Genomic DNA, 6,227 nt, shown 5'->3' with positions numbered 1-6,227 from the left:
TACAGACCGGTATCCTTATTATAACAGTTAGGGTTAGGGTTAGAGAAACTATATGATGAAAGACTGAGAAACTTGAGAAACTATATGATGAAAGACTGGACAGTTTCATTAAAAAAACATCAACTATTAATGGATAATCAGTATGGTTTTAGAACAGTTAGATCTACTAACATGGCATTAATGGAGCTAGTAGAGCAAATAACAACTTGTACAGAGAGAAAGAAATATGCATTGGGCATATTCATTGACCTTAAAAAAGCATTCGACACAATACATCATGAGATTCTACTTAAAAAGATGGACAGGTATGGTGTGAGAGGGGTCGCACTTGAATGGCTTAAAAGCTATATTAGTAATAGACTGCAATTTGTTCAAATAGGCCAGAACAAATCAAGGTGCTTAAATATTACCTGTGGTGTCCCACAGGGGTCAAATTGGTTGTCTTGGCAGATGACAGAAATATTTTATGTTATGGGGATGATCTGCAGCAGCTTTTAAAGGTGGCAAAGAAGGAATTGTACAAATTAAAATGCTGGGTTGATACAAACAAGCTATCATTAAATCTGAATAAAACCAAATTCATTAAATTCGGAGCTGCACGATTCATGTTTAAAGTAACACAAAATAAGGTCCCTGGCAACTTAAAAAAATAAAACAAAAAAAATAAAATAATGTTCATGATCAGAGATGGGGGTTGTAGTCTAGGAGGGAAATTGAATGTAGAACAGCCTGTTGTCCGTGCAGCGCTCCGGGGCAGGTGCATCTCAGTTTGTGGGGTGTCCATTTGGAATGGCCTTGATATAACAATGAAAACAAGTAATACTATTGAGATGTTTGGAGGGATATAGGTTGGAGGAGCTTGAGAATGACATGAACTGGTATTTTTGTGGATATTTGGGTGTCTTTTGCTAGAGTGGATAGGTATATTATTATTTTTCTCTTTCATACTAGTATTCGTTTCGTATCTCACTATGGGAACGCTCCCTGCGTGACCTCATCAGAAACTGAATTACTCTGCGCCAGCCCATTGGCTGGCCCAGGCGACGCTTGTGTCACGAGGGACGGGACCCTCCGTCTATATAATACGTACACACGGCGTCTGTCGTCATTCAAAAACCTTTTCTCGCTTCTCACTGGAGCTGACAACAACTGTGCGGGTGGCTGGAGCTAAACAGTCCACAGATACGAGCGGCCAAACTCGTGCCGACGGGCGCTCTGCTGCTAAACTGCACTTTCGTTGACGTTCACAGGAGTTGAAATACTTCTGTTGAAGAGTAGGAATACTCTGACTCGGGGTAGCGATACCCCGTGTTACGATTCGAGTAGCCACACTCGCCTTGCTCGGAACGAAAATAGTAGCGATACTCCTCGTTCTGAACGACGCGTGTAATACTCCCTGTTCTGCGAGTAGGAATACTCCGAACGGTTACGGGTAGCAATACCCAGTGTGAGCAGGGACGCGGGAAGGGGGGTGCTGAGGGTGCTGCAGCACCCCCTAGCGGCAGGCAGAAGGAGCTCCTCCTGCCTGAATTTAAAAAATAAAAATATTATTCAAACAATAATTTAAAACAATATAATAACTATTGTTGCTTTTGGGAATAAAAATAAATGTGTTTTTTGTAATAAATGTAAAAATGTGTTTGTTCGTTTTAATGTTAGTGATCACATGGTCATATCTTGCTAGGGAATCTCTGAGTTCTTTAGCAAAAATGCTAAATCAGCCAGAACAATTGAAGTGGAGTTGGAAGAAGATGCTGAGCTTAACAACACTCCCATTAATGCTCTACTGTCGGACGTTGTTGAGAAAGAGCAACAGACGGCCAGAAACGTATTAGAACTGATATTCAGATCCATCCGATTCTTCGGCAGCGAAGGGCTTCCGTTAAGAGGCAATAACAATCGACATGGAGTGCTGTCTGTAATAATGGTCAACATCATGTTTGTGGACATTGTGGGACACTGTGAGCTGAGTGGAAATTACTGTAAATTCCAACACATTGTTGGTAAAATATTTAACGTTACGTCTTTGTAGTGTGCGGGTGCGTGCGTGCTTAACTATTATTGCCCGTGCATTGGGGCCCGTCGTTATGCCACTGTGTGCGTGTGAGCGAACGAGCAATCAGCGAGAGGGAGGGAGGGAGGGAGGGAGAGAAATCGTTATACTTTTTCCCCTGGCAATTTTTTTCCCTGTAGCGTATATAGACAGCACCTCAGCACCCCCAGTCAAAATACCTTCCCGCGTGCCTGAGTGTGAGAGACTAAAGTAGAAATAACTTTATCTCTATAACGCACTGCTAGCGGGTAGATAGTAATATCCCTCCCCTGGCCCTACTAGGGGTGTAACGGATCGCTCCCCACGGGTCGGCACGCATGTGTACCGCGGATCAATTGCAAAATGTAACCAAGTAATAATATTACTTAATATTAGTTAATATCCCTTGTAAATCACAATGTGAGTTGCCATGAAAAGATAGACGACAGTTGCGTGCTCTGTTTTACTCTAAAGCGCAATGATAGGTTGATAATGGAAGAAAACAATCCAGAACAACAAGGCTGCGTTCGTAAATTCGCTCTGAAATCTGATCAGCATTCATGGAACGCCTCTTGTCCAATCAAATTACTTTGTCCCTTTATGACGTCGGACCCAGTGTGCTCTCCGGCGCTCTCAGAGCAAATTTACGAACGCAGCCCAAGTGTGCAGCCCAGCGAGTGTTGCTAATGTTGGCGACAGAGAAGAACTCGAAATGCCTGTCTCGTCATTTAAATCCCATGTATGGGAGCACTTTGGCTTCTCTGTCAATTATAACAATGACGGACAGTGTCATTGGAAGTGTGGTCGATAAAAAAAGTTACAGTGTTTAAGCGTTGTGCAACGAGAAAGTCGTACGAGCATGGCCACACATTTGCCACGACATCACCCTGGTGTGTTGACGGGAGGCACGAAAAAGGCAGCTTGACAACTTCTGATAATGTAGCCAATTTGTTCATACCATGTTTAAAGTAAGGTTTCACTTTATTATTTAGTTAAAAGTGGCATAAAACATGTTTATTTGTCTGCTTTAAAGAGCCCAGTGATTCACTGCTGCAACCAGGTGCAACATATTATCACCAGATACTCAGTTACATTTGTTTGTCCTATCTCACAGTTTCATTTCCACTGCATCTTATCAAGTAAAGGTATTCTTCTTTCTCCTCCAGAATTCTCTCTCTTGACCTCTTGCCTTGGTAGATTTAGTTACGGCGATGTCGTCATCGTCCGACTCATTTTCAAGCTGCCAAGCTTAGTCAAAGTTGAAGCCACCTCCCTGGCTCTTCTTGGCAGTGTTTGTCCTTCACCTCCATTTCTTTCTCCTCCAGAATTCTCTCTCTTGCCCTGATAGATTTAGTTAAGGCGATGTCCTCATCGATGTCCTCGTGGTTACACAAAACAGGCATAACTTTTTTTATTATTAATTTAAAAATTAAAATAATTAAATTAATTGTTCAGGTTTCAAACTAGTTGCTATGATTCTCCTAAATCCCCTCATGTTATTATCAATATAATCCACACCTTTGATTAAGAGGTCTGCTCACCACTGTCCTGGGTTGATCCAGGTCTGGGTTTCAGTTTGGACTCTTTTGTAAACTGGTCGTTGTCGATGATCAGACAGACACCTCGCGGCTCACTGGTCATCTTATATGGACAGTCCTAGAAACACACACACACACACACACACACACACACACACACACACACACACACACACACACAGAGCAGGGCCCAGTTGAATAGCTTCCATGAGTTTTTTTATTTTAGACAGTTTTTATATCATACCGCTCCCCACGCCCCACTTCCCTGAAGATCAGCAGGACTCCATTTGGATTTGGGAGAAATCTGACCCTTTTTTTTTCAACAACACAGCAGAGGGTGGTGTCAGCACCGATGTCTGTGGAGGACGCCGTCTGGCTGGGACATCGTCCTTCTCTACAGTTTCAGGTGTAAAAGATATTACTCTATTATGGGAACATTTTAGAGTCTATAGCAAGACTGACTTAAGGTGAGATCTAAATCTATCTATCTTTTTTGGAGGGGGGGTTTAATTAGTTTTAATACAAGTAAAACATTCACAAGTAACACTTGCAAGTAAAACACCCACTAGTCAGAAAAAATATATGGTTGAGAAATCAGTATTGTGTAAGTGTGTCACAGTAGGTTAATTCAGAGGGTTTGATATTGTGTGTTCCATTCTCATGTGGTAAACAGCCTACTTTATGAACACATGCTATAGTATATAGTATACACATAGAGCACATACACTGATGAGCCAACATTATGACCACCTGCCTAATATGCTGTTGATATTATGCCTAATATGCTCATATATATAGATGATTTAGTTTAGAGGTAATATAGTTATGAGCTATGTACAGTGAGATACAGTATCTAATGTGCAGAGTATGAAAGAAGCTAGGTCAGGAGACATGTGCAATGTGATAGTCATATTGACATCTTACCAGCAACATACACTACAGTTTCAATGTCGACATCTGTAAATGTGTCATAAACATTTGTTTTTAAATCAACACTTCCACTAACTGTTTTGGCAGGAGGCGGAGCTGCTGCGTTGTGAGCTGGAGGTTGCACATCGTCACCTGGAAGGGAAGCAGGAAGCTGTAAAGATTCTACAGGGACAGGTACACTCTCACCTGTACCTGTGTTGTGTCTACATACACTCGCAGCTTGAATTGTGTCTATAATCAATAACACATACAATAATTTAAACAACGGTGCTTTCTCAACCCTCACCATGGCTTGTCTCCAACACTGACGTAGACGACATTTCTGTCTCTTCTTATTGCTGCCTCCAAACTTGGGCTTGTCTATGCAGAAATCACAAGTGCCACAAGTATTTAAATGATTGTAGTAGAAGTATTTGGTATGTTTTTTTTATTTTAAATCATTTTAGAATTTCCTTGCATGCATTCATATTGATATGTTCATGGTATCTTTGAATTCATGAAATGCCCAACATGTGTAATAATTACATGAACAGCCTCCTAACAAAGTTTCCAACTGCGCTCTTATGTGTATGTATGTGTTTGACAGAGACACTTGTTGCCCTTTCAGTTGGGTCAGACTGATGAGTTTGGGACCCAAGAGGGGTGCAGGATGGCACCTCAGTATACATACGGTCGCAAGACAACCTCAAGGAAAAGCAGTAAAGCAGTGCCGATTGACTTGGAGTACACTGATGAGGTGGAGGTGGAAGGACTCCAGGGAGTTGGAACCTCGTGCACATTGGTACTTAGTAAGCACGATGCCCCCCTTAGTTGTGGTTCCCTTCTCTGTGTAGAGAGGCACGCCTGGCAGGTCCTGTATGCACTTCACGTGCCTCTTCTGGACTCTCCAGATGTGTTCCATTCGCACCCGGTCAAGCAGAGGAACACCAAGAAGGTCCCTCCCTTTGTCTCCCATCAGCTCCTGCAGCAGGTGGTCCAACATACGGATGGTGGCCTCCTCCCCACGGGTCCTCCGCCTGCAGTACAGTCCCAGGTCAGCCTTGGTGATTTGCCTGTCTACTATAGCGTCTGTGATAGTTGGCAGACCCTCCTGCCGCAGCTGCTCCCTCTTGGCCCGACGCAACAGAGCCACATCCGTGGGGTCCCACTCGAAGATGCATACAGACAGACGGGACATGAAGATGGGGTAAAGGGGGTGGGCATCGGTTGTGCAACCGTTTGCCAAGCGCCGCATAAAATGGAAAATGTCCAGCTGGGCGACGAGGTCTGGCCATCCGCTGAACCTGGCCTTCAATTTGGACTCTCCTGTGTCGACACAGCAGCCACAATCCACATAGAGAAGGTGTGGAGGAGCCACACCGGCCTGGCTGTAGCGCTGGATGAGGCCTGCCACCATCAGGTCCAGCCCAGGTCCCTCCTGGGCAGTCAGGACACTGATCAGGACCTCTCCCACCTCATTGCTCACTAAGGACATCCACAACGCGGTCCCCTTCGCTGTTCCAGCCAGCTTCCTGGTGATCTGAAATGACACATAATAAACACCATCATGAGAATACACATCAGTAGTGAAGAAGGCTTTGAAATGTTCTGCTTTGGTATTAACAATTAACATAACATAAATGTTAACATTTGTAATATTTACCTTCTTTGTGGAGTCCATTTTTAAAATGGTCCCGTAGGTGGAGGTGATCTTCGCCTTTATGTGGTCTATTCTGTCCATCATGTCT

This window comes from Nansenia antarctica (genome assembly GCF_963989245.1).
Source record: "Nansenia antarctica genome assembly, chromosome: 15".
Taxonomy (NCBI): Eukaryota; Metazoa; Chordata; class Actinopteri; order Argentiniformes; family Microstomatidae; genus Nansenia; species Nansenia antarctica.
Note: the sequence above shows the minus strand (reverse complement) of the source record.